The following is a 15,082-nucleotide window of genomic DNA, read 5'->3' as shown; positions in this document are numbered from 1 at the left end:
CCTGTGTCCTCAGGGTCTCACCTGAGTGGTGCAAATGGGTGTGGAGCTAACAGTGAAGAAAATATCCTGCAGCCAAGAAAGCTCCACTCCTATTTGCACCACTCAGTGGACCCACAGATAAACCTCCAAGCGGCCTCAACGACTCTCTCAAAGGATGCAAATGAGGACCAGCTGCCTGCAAGGAGTATCAATCCTTCCCTTCCCCATCATCCACTCAGAGCTGAAGAAGCTTCTTGGATGAGAAGCAGAACGTCTTCAAAAGGAAAAAAACCCAGAAAAGTCCCGTCGCCTCTTGAGGAAGAAAAGAAAAAAAAAAAGAAATGCACCTTGGAGTTGAATGAGAGAGTCAGTTCTGGTCTTGGACAGCTGGGGGCAGCGAGGAGTCGCTTTGAACAGGTTCACGTTTCGTTTCTCTGACCAAGGGTTAAAAGTTTTGCCCAAACTTTTGTCCCGACTTTGCTTTGGAGTTGAGAAGGGGTGGGTGGGTGGAGATAGAGCGTCAAAGAGCCGTGCCTTCCCTTCTGGGCCATCCAGGCAAAGGGTTGGCCCGGGCAGGCACCAGCGGGCACGCCTCCTCCTTCCTCTTCTTCTCCTCTTTCACCACCGCCACTATTGCGGTGGAGGCTGCTGTTTCCAGGCGGCTTTGGCTGCTGGAGCAACATCTCGAGAATTAAACAAGGAAGGTGGAGAGGAGAGAAAAGAAGGCAGCCTTCTTGCTGGGGGGTTGAAGATGGACCTCAAAGGGAGCCAAGCAACGTGAGAGCCACCTCGGGAAGGATCCTGGAAGGGTAAGTTGTTGTGTGTTGGGAGGGAACGGCTTGTGATGTGTACAGATTGCTGAACTAAACCGGGTGCGAAGTGTTTCCGATTGCCTCTGGGCGCATTCCGGGAGGCAGACTCGGGCGCAGGGCTTCCTTGGTAATGGCTTCATTAAAAGTTCAAGCAAAGAGGATGAAAACTCACAGAAGCTGGTATTTAAAGGAAGGGAAAGAGGAGAAGGAAAGGAAAGGAGGAAGGGAAGGGAAGGAAAGGAAAGGAAAGGGAGTGAGAGTAAATGAAAGGAAGGGAGGGAGAAGGGAAGGAAAGGAAAGGAAAGGGAGAGGGAAGCAAGGAAGGGAAGGAGGGAGGGAAATGAAAGAAAGAAAGAAGGAAGGAAGAAAAAAGAAAGGAGGAAGGGGGATAAAGAAAGGGAGGGAGAGAGGTAGAGAGAAAGAAAGGAAGGGAGGTAGAGAAAGAAGGAAGGAAGAAAAAAGGAAGGAGATAGAGAAAGAAAGGGAGGGAGGAGATAGAAAGAAGGAAGGAAGGAAAGAAGGAAGGGAGGGAGATAGAGAAAGAAGGAAGGAAGGAAAGGAGGAAGGAAGGAAGGAAGGAAGAAAAAAGGAATGACACAAAGAGGAAAGCAAGGAAGGAGAGAGGGAAAGAAGGAAAGAAAAAAAGGAAGAAGAGGGGGAGAAAGGAAATAAAGAAAGAGGGAAGGAAAGAATGAAAGAAAGAGGAAAGGAAGGAAAGAAAGAGAGGAAGGGAAGGAAGGAGAGAGGGGGGGCTGAAGGACCGAAAGAAAGAAAACAAAAGTGCAGGGGAAAAAGAAGGAAATATAAACGTAAACTGAACACTACGACACAACTTTCATTCATCTACTATTGTTTCTAACCATCAAACCCCCATACCCTAATTTCGTTTTCCCCCCCACCTGTTTCATGTAAAAAAAAGTCCAAAAGGCGCTTCAAAACAGCATCCAATTTAATCCATACTTTTTCCCTAATCACAGGCTGTCAATTTCAACGCTTTCGGCCAGCTCTGTCCTTTTCTCCATCCACTCTTCCGATGCGGATAATATCAAATTTATTAATAACAGAATAACAGAGCCACAGGGTTTGAAGGGACCTCGGAGGTCTTCTAGTCCAACCCCCTGTTCAGGCAGAAAGCCCTCTAACATTTCGGACAAATGGTGGTCCAATCTCTTCTTAAAAACCTCCAGCTCACTCCCAAGGGAAAACCCTAGACAGAGTTTCACAGACCCTGTGCCAACAAAGCCCCAAATAATCTGCTCCCCGAACCTTAATCTAATCTTAATCTCCAAACCCTGGAGAGATTGGACAGCCATTTGCCTGAAATGGTATACAAGGTCTCCTGCTTGAGCAGGGGGTTGGACTGGATGACCTTCAAGTTCCCTTCCGACTCTGCTACTCTTGTTATCCGTTTTCCATTTTATTCTGCTTTTCTTTTTCCACAGTTTATGGAAGGTTAACTTATCCTCTCTACCTTTTCGGTCGCTCTTCTCTTCCCTTCCCTGCCTCCCACTCACTCCTACTATTTTTAGATATATTTTCCCCCTCTGACTTTAAATAGGTTGCGACCTGCCTAAGGTTGATCTATGATATAATCATTGCAAATGCCCCTAGAATAAATGCTACCAAGACAACATCTCAACGCGGCCCTAGAGAGGCTTCTGTTCCAATAACAGAATAATTGAAGAATTGGAAGGGGCCTTGGAGGTCTTCTAGTCCAACCCTCCGCTCAAGCAGGAGACTCTCTGCCATTCCAGACAAATGTCTGTCCGATATTTTCTTAAAATCTTCCGGTGTTGGAGCAGCACCCACAATTTCTGGTGGCAAGCTGTTCCACTGATTAATTGTTCTCACTGTCAGGAAGTTTCTCCTTAATTCTAAGTTGCTTCTCTCCTTGATGAGTTTCCACCCGTTGCTTCTTGTCCTGCCTTCAGGGGCTTTGGAGAATAGCTTGACCCCCAAATCTTTGGGGCAGCCCCTGAGATAGTGGAAGACTGCTATCATGTCTCCCCTAGTCCTTCTTTTCATTAAACTAGACATACCCAGTTCCTGCAACCATTTTTCATATGTTTCAGCCTCCAATCCCCTAATCACCTTTGTTATGATGTGACTTATGACGGATATGTGAGTTGTGGCCATTTTTCACACTTAACAACTGTTACAGCATCCCCTTAGGCAGGTCGCTTGGCAACCGGTTCATATTTATGACGGGTCAAGATGTCTCAGGGTCACGTGATCCCCTTTTGGGACCTTCTGACAAGGAAAAGCAATGGGGACACCAGATTCACTTAACAACCTTCTTCCTAACTTAACAGCGGCAGTGATTCACTTAGCAACCGTGGCAAGAAAGGCTGTAAAACAGGACAAAACTCACTTAAGAAATGTCTCGCTTAATGGAAATTGTGGGCTCAATTGTGGTTATACGTCGGATTATTTTAGAGTTACTGGTTGTTGTTTTTTTAATAAGATAAAAGTTAATCTGGAAAAAAAATTACTCCCCATTTCTTGTTCTGCAAATTGTTTAGAGCTGCATTTTTTTTCAAACCTGGCACCTTGAAGGTGTGTGGAATTCGCTGTCCAGAATTATGCCATATCTAGAGCTGTCGTTTTAAACCTATTAAAATGTTTAACATTTTAATATGAAATATCTGTAATTCCAACAACAATATCTGTCCATTCCAACAACTGTCTTTTCTAAAATATTCAACCTTTTAAGAATATTCTTCCTGGACATTTTAAGGGGAAAAACAACAACAACAAACGGCTGATTTTCAAAGCGTTTTTACGGTATTCTAGCTTTGGTATTTGTAAGTATTTTGAGAGTTGGTGGATTTTGCAGAAATCTCAGTTTAATAGGTAACTGTTTGCTGGCAGGGTGAAGGTTTCGATAGCCGAACCTTTCAATGAGTGGCATCTAATATTAGTCCTAACTAAATTAAGCCTTTTCTCCAGCTCAGCCATTCAAATGGTGTTGGGTTTCATCACATTCCCCATAATCCCCAGGACCGAACAAACAACAACAGCTTGTAAAAACTCTGAAGCAGACACGCTTAAATCCATCGGACAAAAGTATTTATTTAGAAGCAGTCCTTGATTTATGACCAGCAATGGAGCTTTCCCGTTACGGTCATAAGTCGAGGACTGCTTCTAAATGCAGATAGTCCTTGACTTACAGTAATTTGCATAGAGACCGTACGAAGTTACAAGGACACTGGAAAAAGTGACTTATGACCGTTTTTCACACTTACGACCGTTTTTCACACTTACGACCGACACAGCGTCCCCTGGGTCACAAGATTTACATTCGGATGCTTGACGACGGACTCACATTTATGACGGTCGCAGTGTCCCTGCGGTCCCCTTTTGCGACCTTCGGACCAGCAAAGTCAAGAGGGAAACCAGATTCGCTTAACGACGGTGGTTACTAATTGAAGAACGGCCGAACTGTCAATTAACAAACGCGGCGAGAAAAGTCGTACAACGGGGCCAAGCTGACTTAATTTCTCACCTAGCAAGATAAGATTTGGACTCCGTTGTGGTCGTAAGTTGAGGATTGCCTGTAGCCGCCCGCCTATTTACAGTCGCAAGTCAGGACGGTCGTAAAACAGGTCATCAGGTAACCGAGCCGGCTTTACAACCATTTGGTGCACTGCTGGTTAAGCAAACTCGTTCTTTGCTCGTTCTTCTGAAAACCGATTGTAAAATTGCAGTTGTAACTTGTGGTTGTGTGAAGATGGGATACGGCAGATAGTCATGAATGCCGACCGGTTGCCAAGTGCCCCAAAAGCCATGCTATGACCATTGGGTAGAGCAGTGGTTCTCAACCTTTATAGTGCTGCGACCCCTTTAATACAATTCCCCACGATGTGGCGACGCCAACCGTAAAATTATTTTCATTTTGAATTTATCGCACCTGAAGCCGTATTGGCTAGCGATCTGAACTGCTTGCGATTGCCTTGAGGACGGAGGCATTAAAGCGGAGACTCCTCCCCTATTAAGTTTATGGCGCCTGAAGCCAGATTAGGCTAGCGATTGGGAGTGATTGCAGCTGGCTTGAGAGGGAGACATCAGAGCAAAGATTTCTCTCTTTTTTAATTCATCGCGCCTGAAGCCGAATTCGGCTAGCGATTTGAAGAGCCTGCAGTTGGCTTGTGGAGTCAACCATTGGAGCGCGATTCTTCGACTCGCAAGTATACTTCCCATATTTCCGATGGTTTTAGGCGACCCCTGGCAAATCGTTATTGGACCCCCGACGGGGTCGCGACCCACAGGTTGAGAACCGCTGGGGTAGGGGGATCGAGTGGCCGTCGTAACTTCGGAACCAGGTCGTAAATATACCTTCTGGGCGACCCGTCGTAATTTTGGTCGAGAACTTTCTGTACTCATTGAGATCCTGCCTTTCCATTCTACCCAACAATGCGTCAACTGCAGGGAGTCCTCGACTGACAGTGATTCATTTAGTGACCGTTTCAGTTACAAAGGCACTGGAAAAAGTAACTTATGACCATTTTTCACACTTACGACCGTTGCCGTATCCTTGTGGTCGCGTGATCCAAATTCGGCCGCTTGGCAGCTGGTTCATGTTTATGACGGCCGCAGTGTCCCGAGGTCACGTGATCCCCTTTTGCAACCTTCTGACAGGCAAAGTCCACAGGGATTCATTTAACAACCGCGTGACTAACTTAACAACTGCGGTGATTCGCTTTAACAGCCATGGCAAGAAAGGTTGTAAAAAGGGGCAAAACTCGCTGAACAACTGTCTCACTTAGCAGTCGAAATGTTGGGCTCAGTTGTGGTCGTAAGTCGAGGACTACCCTGCAAACCTGGATCGTGTGACTTCTGTGCAGTTAGGAAGACTTTAATTGTAGGTTCCTGTCTCCTTATAGTTTATTTATTATAACTATTTATTACAAAGTATGGTAATAAAATATTAATGTTAGTGATGATGATATAATAACAATAACAGTAATAATAGGAATCTGAATAGGAATAGGAAGAAGAAGAGGAGGAAGAAGAAGAAGAAAAGAAGAGGAAGAGGAAGGAAGAAGGAGAAGAAGAGGAAGAAGAAGAAGAAAAGAAGAAGAAGAGGAAGGAAGAGAAAGAAGGAGAAGAGGAAGAACAAGAAGAAGAGAAGAAGAAGAAGAAGGAGAGGAAGAAGAAAAGAAGAGAAAGAAAGAAGAAGAGGAGGAGGAGGAGGAGGAAGAACAACAACAAGAAGAAGAACAAGAACAAGAAGAAAAGAAAAAGAGGAAGAAGAAGGAGAAGAAGAACAAGAACAAGAAGAACAAGAAGAAAAGAAAAAGTGGAAGAAGAAGGAGAAGAAGAAGGAGGAGGAGAAGAAGAAGAAGAAGAACAACAACAACAGCAACAACAAGAACAAGAAGAAAAGAAAAAGAGGAAGAAGAAGGAGAAGAAGGAGAAGAACAAGAAGAAGAAGAAGAAGAAGAAAAGAAGAAGAGGAAGAAGGAGGAGAAGGAGAAGGAGAAGAAGAAACAACAATGAGTTATACAAACCCTTTTGAAGTGATTAGAGCCAAGCCATAATATTAATAATAATATTCATACAACCTTGGCTAACACCTCAGACATAGCACCCACAAAGGGTTTCTCAGTAGTGCGAAGGTTGCGTCGTTGTGTGATGATGACACACAGATTGCATTCCTGGCCGGGTTAGGTAATACCCAGACAGCCCTCTGTGATTATTTAAATTTGGATTTAATTGTCTTGTTTGCTTAACATGGTACCAATGGTTGAGGAGTTTAGTAGCAGCACCCGGAAGCTTGCAAGCCTCGGCGTTCACTGAGATCCCCCCAGGAAGTAGCAGGTGATCCTTTGAATCACTTAACCTACCTGTAAAAAAACAGCATTTTGCATTTTGAAGATTTTAGTGCAGTGTTTTTCAAGGTTGGCACCTTGAAGATGGGTGGCCTTCAGCTCCCAGGATTCCCCAGCCAGCATCTTCCAGGTGCCAACCTTGAAAAACACTCGTTTAGTGGGGAAAATTTGATATTCAGAAGGTTCCAGGATAGTGGCCTGGCCCTGTTTTTAATGAGAGAACAATCACTGGCGAAAGTATTACACCAAGGTGTATTTTTTCCCCAGAACAATTAGAATCCATGCCGGTGAGCCTATATAAATTTAAAAATAAAATAAAATATGGAAGTTGCAATATCCAGATGTCTTCAAGATGGCAATAAAGAGAGGCACAGGAAATCTCAACACTTTGCTGACCCCTTCTGGTCATCCATTTTGGTGCAGGCAGTCCTTAACTTTCAACAGTTCATTTAGCGACCATTCGAAGTTACAACAGCACTGAAAACAGTGACTTGTGACCATTTTTCACACAAGGAAAGAGGCTTTATGTTAAATAATGTGAAATACAGGTAGTCCTCAACTTACAACAGTTCACTTACTGACCGTTGCAAGTTACAACGGCATTGAAAAAAGTGACCTATGACCATTTTTCATACTTATGTCCGTTGCAGCATCTCTGTGGTCAGGTGATCAAAACCCCGGCATTTGGCCACTGACTCATATTTATGACGGTTGCGGTGTCCTGGGGTCATGCGATCCCCTTTTGAAACCTTCTGAGGAACAAAGGCAATGGGTGATTCACTTAACAACCCTGTTACTAACTTAACAGTGGCATGAAAGGTCGCAAAATGGGACAAACTTCACTTAACCAATTTTTCATTTAGCAACGGAAATTTTGGACTCAATTGTGATTGTAAGTCGAGGACTATCTGCATAAAGTAAAAAAAAAAAAGTAAGCTGCAATAACTAGATGTCCTCAAGATGGCAGTAAAGAGACACACAGAAAATCACAACTCTTGGATGACCCCTAATGGTCATCCAAGAATTTTGGCACTTTCTGGACAACGAAATATTTTGACGGTTTTGGCATCTGATCCCTGCAAACATTTTGGTACGACTCCATGGATCATACACTCCGTCTTTCTACACCGCCAAGGACCTGGGCTAGGCAGATGTGGTTGTTCGATTAGGTGAAAGGTATTTTTTATTTATTTACTTATTAAATGTATAGGCTGCTCATCTCGCTATCAAAGCGACTCCGGGTGCCCTTATCGGATAAAAACGAAAATATAAAACATCATGGTGATAAACATGAATGAAATGGGTGGAAATTAACACGCAATTCTATGCATTGTCGTCGGTCTCTGAAGAAGGGAGTAAATTTTTAAAAAAATATTTTTTATTTGAATTTATATCCCGCCCTTCTCCGAAGACTCAGGGCGGCTTACACTATGTCAAGCAATAGTCTTCATCCTATTTGTATATTATATACAAAGTCAACTTTTATTGCCCCCAACAATCTGGGTCCTCATTTTACCTACCTTATAAAGGATGGAAGGCTGAGTCAACCTTGGGCCTGGTGGGGCTTGAACTTGCAGTAATTGCAAGCAGCTGTGTTAATAACAGACAGACTTAGTCTGCTGAGCCACCAGAGGCCCTATGAGCAGGATGTTGCGCAAAATGTGGCAATTACGGGAACTTAAATCATTTCTTGCAAACTGGAGGCCAGTCATGGTCACAGGACTTCAATGCCAATCAATCAACAGAGCTCAAAGAAACAACAAACCCCAAAGCACCAAGTTTTGCCTATATATGTAGATTTTCAAAGAGTATTTGGCTTTTGTGATATTATACTGCGTGTACGTATACCTGCCGTATCCCAGATGAGTCAGTTAATCTCTTTTACTGAACTGGTTGGAAGAGATGCTTCAGATCATCTATTTTCTTTTATTCTTTAAAAAAAGATCCTTGAGGTCATCTAGTCTGACCCCGTTTTCCCAGGGCAGGAATCCACATTAAATGATCCCAGACCACCGAGGAAACCCTGCTTCCACCTTGAATGAGACCAAACAAAGAGGAGGCTCCCATCTCCTTAGATCATGGATTCCACCCTCAAACGGTTCTTTTATGCGGACCAAATTTTTCTAGGATTTGCTTTTCTGTATCCTGAATCCGTTCTACACCAGCGTTTCTTCATCACAGCAGTTTTAAGATGTGGGGGCCTCAACTTGCATTCAGGCTGGGGAATTCTGGGAAATGAAGTCCACACATGCGGGTTGAGGAATCCAGGAACTCACTGTCTCCTGGCAATTGGCCCAAAGTCACCTAGCTGGCTTTCTTGGCTGAGGCGAAACTAGAACTCGCCATCTCCTGGTCACTGCCCCAAAGTCACCCAGCTGGCTTTCGTGCCTAAGGTGGGACTAGAACTCACTGTCTCCTGGTCATTGCCCCAAAGTCACCCAGCTGGCTTTTGTGCCTAAGGCGGGACTAGAACTCACCGTCTCCTGGTCATTGCCCCAAAGTCACCCAGCTGGCTTTTGTGCCTAAGGCGGGACTAGAACTCACCGTCTCCTGGTCATTGCCCCAAAGTCACCCAGCTGGCTTTTGTGCCTAAAGTGGGACTAGAATTCACCGTCTCCTGGTCATTGCCCCAAAGTCACCCAGCTGGCTTTTGTGCCTAAAGTGGGACTAGAACTCACTGTCTCCTGGTCATTGCCCCAAAGTCACCCAGCTGGCTTTTGTGCCTAAGGCGGGACTAGAACTCACCGTCTCCTGGTCATTGCCCCAAAGTCACCCAGCTGGCTTTTGTGCCTAAAGCGGGACTAGAACTCACCGTCCTGGTCATTGCCCCAAAGTCACCCAGCTGGCTTTTGTGCCTAAGGCGGACTAGAACTCACCGCCTCCTGGTCATTGCCCCAAAGTCACCCAGCTGGCTTTTGTGCCTAAAGTGGGACTAGAATTCACCGCCTCCTGGTCATTGCCCCAAAGTCACCCAGCTGGCTTTTGTGCCTAAAGTGGGACTAGAACTCACTGTCTCCTGGTCATTGCCCCAAAGTCACCCAGCTGGCTTTTGTGCCTAAGGGGACTAGAACTCACCGTCTCCTGGTCATTGCCCCAAAGTCACCCAGCTGGCTTTTGTGCCTAAAGTGGGACTAGAATTCACCGTCCTGGTCATTGCCCCAAAGTCACCCAGCTGGCTTTTGTGCCTAAGGCGGGACTAGAACTCACCGTCTCCTGGTCATTGCCCCAAAGTCACCCAGCTGGCTTTTGTGCCTAAAGTGGGACTAGAATTCACCGTCTCCTGGTCATTGCCCCAAAGTCACCCAGCTGGCTTTTGTGCCTAAAGTGGGACTAGAACTCACTGTCTCCTGGTCATTGCCCCAAAGTCACCCAGCTGGCTTTTGTGCCTAAGGCGGGACTAGAACTCACCGTCTCCTGGTCATTGCCCCAAAGTCACCCAGCTGGCTTTTGTGCCTAAAGTGGGACTAGAATTCACCGTCTCCTGGTCATTGCCCCAAAGTCACCCAGCTGGCTTTTGTGCCTAAGGCGGGACTAGAACTCACCGTCTCCTGGTCATCGCCCCAAAGTCACCCAGCTGGCTTTTGTGCCTAAAGCGGGACTAGAACTCACTGTCTCCTGGTCATTGCCCCAAAGTCACCCAGCTGGCTTAAATGCCTAAGGCGGGACTAGAACTCACCGTCTCCTGGTCATCGCCCCAAAGTCACCCAGCTGGCTTTTGTGCCTAAAGCAGGACTAGAACTCACCGTTTCCTGGTCATTGCCTCAAAGTCACCCAGCTGGCTTAAATGCCTAAGGCGGGACTAGAACTCACCGTCTCCTGGTCATCGCCCCAAAGTCACCCAGCTGGCTTTTGTGCCTAAAGCAGGACTAGAACTCACCGTTTCCTGGTCATTGCCTCAAAGTCACCCAGCTGGCTTAAATGCCTAAGGCGGGACTAGAACTCACCGTCTCCTGGTCATTGCCCCAAAGTTACCCAGCCGGCTTTCGTGCCTAAGCTGGAACTGGAACTCACCGTCCCCTGGTGATTGGCCCAGCCAGCTTTCATGCCTAAGGCAGAACTAGAATTCACCATCTCCTAGTGACTGGCCCCCAAAGTCAAAACCAGCCGGCTTTCATGCCTAAGACAGGAGTCTAGAACTTTGCTTAACATTCCTGGCAAAAACATTGTAAAAATTGGACATAACTCACTTAACAAGCGTCCTCCTGCTTTTAATCGGAACTCTGGCCCTGATTGTGGCCCTAAGCCGAAGACTTTAACCGTATTTACAACCTTTGGCTGTACACCGCCCTGAGTCCTTCAGGAGAAGGGCAGTATAGAAATCTAATTAATAATAATAATAATAATAATAATAATAATAATAATAATAATAATAATAATAATAATAATAAAAAAAAAAAGTGTGGTTTCCCCTTCATTCGCAGAGTTTTATTTCTTCTTTGGAGGGGAGATTGCAGAATTTCCTGCATTGCGGACTCTCTGCGGTTTGGAAAGCCAAGATTTGCATCGGAATCTCCAATTCCAGCCGCTGCAGTCTCTCCCCCCCCCCCAACCCCCAAAGCCTAACTGAGCTTGGAGCTATTTGATCCACCTGTTTTTTCCGCTTCCACTGACGTCCGATGGGTCACCCTGTGGCGAGGCCTGACCTTTCCAGCGGCCGGCCCTTTGTTCGCGGAGTATCGGAGCTGGGCTGTTGAACAATAACCTCTGGAACAAGTAGAGACTCTTCGGAATTTGACATTCTCACATTTCACGAGGACCCAGGCAGGACGAGTTTCTTACCTGCATTCCTTCTCGTTGATCCTTAACACTGGGGGAAAAAACTGTATTTCTCAGCCTTGGCAACTTTAAGCCAGGTGGACTACAACTCCCAGAATTCCCCAGTCGGCATGACACCAGATCCCATAACAGTGTTTCTTCCCCTTTAAGCCAGGTGGACTACAACTCCCAGAATTCCCCAGGCGCCGTGACTCCAGATCTCAAAGCAGTGTTTCTTCCCCTTTAAGCCGGGTGGACTTCGACTCCCAGAATTCCCCAGGCGCTGTGACTCCAAATCCCATAACAGTGTTTCTTCCCCTTTAAGCCGGGTGGACTTCGACTCCCAGAATTCCCCAGCAGCCGTGACTCCAGATCCCAAAGCAGTGTTTCTTCCCCTTTAAGCCGGGTGGACTACAACTCCCAGAATTCCCCAGCAGCCGTGACTCCAGATCCCAAAGCAGTGTTTCTTCCCCTTTAAGCCGGGTGGACTACAACTCCCAGAATTCCCCAGGCGCCGTGACTCCAGATCCCAAAGCAGTGTTTCTTCCCCTTTAAGCTGGGTGGACTTCGACTCCCAGAATTCCCCAGGCGCCGTGACTCCAGATCCCATAACAGTGTTTCTTCCCCTTTAAGCTGGGTGGACTTCGACTCCCAGAATTCCCCAGGCGCCCTGACTCCAAATCCCAAAGTAGTGCTTCTTCCCCTTTAAGCCGGGTGGACTTCGACTCCCAGAATTCCCCAGGCGCCGTGACTCCAGATCCCAAAGCAGTGTTTCTTTCCCTTTAAGCCGGGTGGACTTCGACTCCCAGAATTCCCCAGGCGCGTGACTCAGATCCCAAAGCAGTGTTTCTTTCCTTTAAGCCGGGTGGACTACAACACCCAGAATTCCCCAGGCGTGACTCCAGATCCCAAAGCAGTGTTTCTTTCCTTTAAGCCGGGTGGACTTCGACTCCCAGAATTCCCCAGGCGCCGTGACTCCAGATCCCAAAGCAGTGTTTCTTTCCCTTTAAGCCGGGTGGACTTCGACTCCCAGAATTCCCCAGGCGCCGTGACTCCAGATCCCAAAGCAGTGTTTCTTTCCCTTTAAGCCGGGTGGACTACAACACCCAGAATTCCCCAGGCGCCGTGACTCCAGATCTCAAAGCAATGTTTCTTCCCCTTTAAGCCGGGTGGACTTTGACTCCCAGAATTCCCCAGCTGCCGTGATTCCAGATCCCAAAGCAGTGTTTCTTCCCCTCAGGAAATTTAAACCGGGTGTAGTGCTGGCTGGGGAATTCTGGGAGTTGAAGTCCACCCGGCTTAAAGGGGAAGAAACACTGCTTTGGGATATGAAGTCATGCCGGCTGGGGAATTCTGGGAGTTGAAGTCCAAGGCCTGCCAAGATTGAGCAATGCTACCCAAAAAGTTTCGGAGGTTTATTAATTGAGATAGTTTGCTTATTTCCTTATCAAATTTAATCGACCTTGCGGATCTAGTTGAACTTGCTGGGGGTTGGGCTAGAAGACCTCCAAGGTCCCTTCCGACTCTCTTATTCTACTTCTTACGTTCTATCTCGCCCAACGCTGCCCAAGAGTTAAACAAGTTGGCTTTTGCAAAATGCAAGATTCTGGAGATGGGGGTCTTTTATTACAGGGGTCTCCAACCTTGGTCCCTTTAAGACTTGTGGACTTCAACTCCCAGAGTCCCTCAGCCAGCAAAGCTGGCTGAGGAACTCTGGGAGTTGAAGTCCACAAGTCTTAAAGGGACCAAGGTTGGAGACCCCTGTTTTATTGGATTTCATCCTTCGTATGAAAGGAAAATTGAATCTGGAATAGAATTCCACACACACCCCCATGGCGGTTTGGACCGGTTCGGGCGAATTGGTAGTTGCGATCTCTCACCCGCCCCATGTCGCTGTGTGTTCTTTGACGGCGCACGCATGCATGGACGGTGTGCGAGAGCGAATTGCCGTGTTCTGTGACGCTTCGTGCATGTGAAGACTGCACGGATGCGCTCACATTTTCGGTGCTGGGCGAACCGGTTGTTATAACAGTACGTGACGCCCACCTCTGCCCCCCCCAAACCTGGCTAATTACAAATAGTCCTCGACTTACAACGGTCCATTTAGTGACCGTTCGAAGTTACAACCGCACTGAAAAAAGTGACTCATGACCGTTTTTCAAACCTACGGCCGATCTAGCATCCTCCACGGACGCGTGGTTTATATTCGGATGCTCGCGTTTACGACGGTTGCCGCGTCCCGGGGACACGCGATCCCCCTTTTGCGACCTTCCGACAAGCAAAGTGAATGGGGAAACCCGATTCACTTAACAACCATGTTACTCATTTAACGACTGCAACGATTCACTTAACAGCCGTGGCAAGAAAAGTCGTAAATTCGGGATCAAAAACCTGATCAAAATTCAGCCTCTAGACAACTGACTCGTATTTATGACGGTTCACGTGATCCCTTTTTGCAGCTTTCTGACGCTCAGAGTCAAAGGGGAAGCCCAGATTCGCTTAACAACCATGTGACTAACTGAACACCTCCAGTGATTCACTTAACAACTGTGGCAAGGAAGGTTGTAAAATGGGGCGAAACTCAGTCAACAAATTTCTCGTTTAACAACCTAACTTTTGGGCTCAGTTGTGGTCATAAGTCCCGTATTCACACTTAACAACCGTGTCAGCATCCCCAGGGTCATGGGATCAAAATTCCAATGCTTGGTAACTGACTCACATTTGTGACGGTCGCATTTTGTGACCTTCTGACTAGCAAAGTCAATAGGGGGAACCAGAGTCACTTAATAACCGGAGCAATTCTCTTAACAACCGTGGGAAAAAGCATCATAAAATCAGGTGTGACTTACTTAACAATCACTGTGCTTAGCAACGGAAATTCTGGGTTCTCGATTTTTTTGTTCGTAAGTCGAGGACTTCATGTAGGGTTAACGCTGGGCTCTCGAGGGCCTGGAGTTTTGCATCTCTTGAGGACTTCAAGGCAAGATGGGCGTGAAGGATTCCGAAAATTGATGATCCGGCAGAACGGATTGTGCCGCGTGAATGGTATTAAGCGTGCAATGTTCAAACATGTTCTCTTTTTCGAACACAGCACCTCCCCGCCTCTCCCTAAATAGAAGCCTCGTAGACGAGCGAGGAAAAAAATCCAGCCCAGCCCTGTAACCTGTTAGATTTCTGTCTGCCAGGCAATTTTATTCTGCTCCGCTTTGTATAGATAAAAGCAGAATTCAGAATAACAAGAATTGGAAGGGACCTTGGAGGTCTTCTAGTCCAACCCACCGCTCAGACAAGAGCCCCTGGCCTATACCATTCCAGATAAATCTCCTGAGCGGCTTTACAATCACTAGGAAATGGGGAGTTCTAGTCCCACCTTTGCCATGAAAGCCGGCTGGTTGACAGCTGGCCAATCGCCAGGAGACGGTGAATTCTAGTCCCGCCTTAGGCACAAAAGCCAGCTATGTGATTTTTGGGCAATCACCTGGTTACGGTGAGTTCTAGTTCCGCCTTAGACACGAAAGCTTGTTGGCTGACTCTTGGCCAATCACCAGGAGACAGTGAGTTCTAGTCCCACCTTTGCCGTGAAAGTCAACTGGCTGACTGTTGGCCAATCACCAGGAGACGGTGAGTTCTAGTCCCACCTTAGGCACAAAAGCAGCTAGGTGATTTTTGGCCAATCACCAGGAGACATTGAGTTCTAGTCCCGCC

The 15,082-nt window shown here is 46.7% G+C and overlaps 2 protein-coding genes across 3 annotated transcripts in view; both read left to right on the top strand.

The window, feature by feature from the left end:
* Window positions 1-649: 649 nt before the first annotated feature.
* The window catches only part of P2RY2 (purinergic receptor P2Y2), a 50,623-nt gene continuing 36,190 nt past the window's right edge, over window positions 650-15,082 (top strand). Inside the window, exon 1 of one of the 2 annotated variants that reach the window (XM_058185390.1) lies at window positions 650-788. The gene's annotated coding sequence lies outside the window, so the exon portion shown is untranslated. The remainder of the gene's footprint in view (window positions 789-15,082) is intronic. The other variant, XM_058185391.1, reaches the window with a different exon arrangement.
* P2RY6 (pyrimidinergic receptor P2Y6) overlaps window positions 687-15,082 on the top strand; it is a 199,068-nt gene continuing 184,672 nt past the window's right edge. Inside the window, exon 1 of the mRNA XM_058185393.1 lies at window positions 687-788. The gene's annotated coding sequence lies outside the window, so the exon portion shown is untranslated. The remainder of the gene's footprint in view (window positions 789-15,082) is intronic.

This window comes from Ahaetulla prasina, chromosome 5 (genome assembly GCF_028640845.1).
Source record: "Ahaetulla prasina isolate Xishuangbanna chromosome 5, ASM2864084v1, whole genome shotgun sequence".
Taxonomy (NCBI): domain Eukaryota; kingdom Metazoa; phylum Chordata; class Lepidosauria; order Squamata; family Colubridae; genus Ahaetulla; species Ahaetulla prasina.
This window is presented reverse-complemented; position numbering and strand designations above follow the sequence as displayed.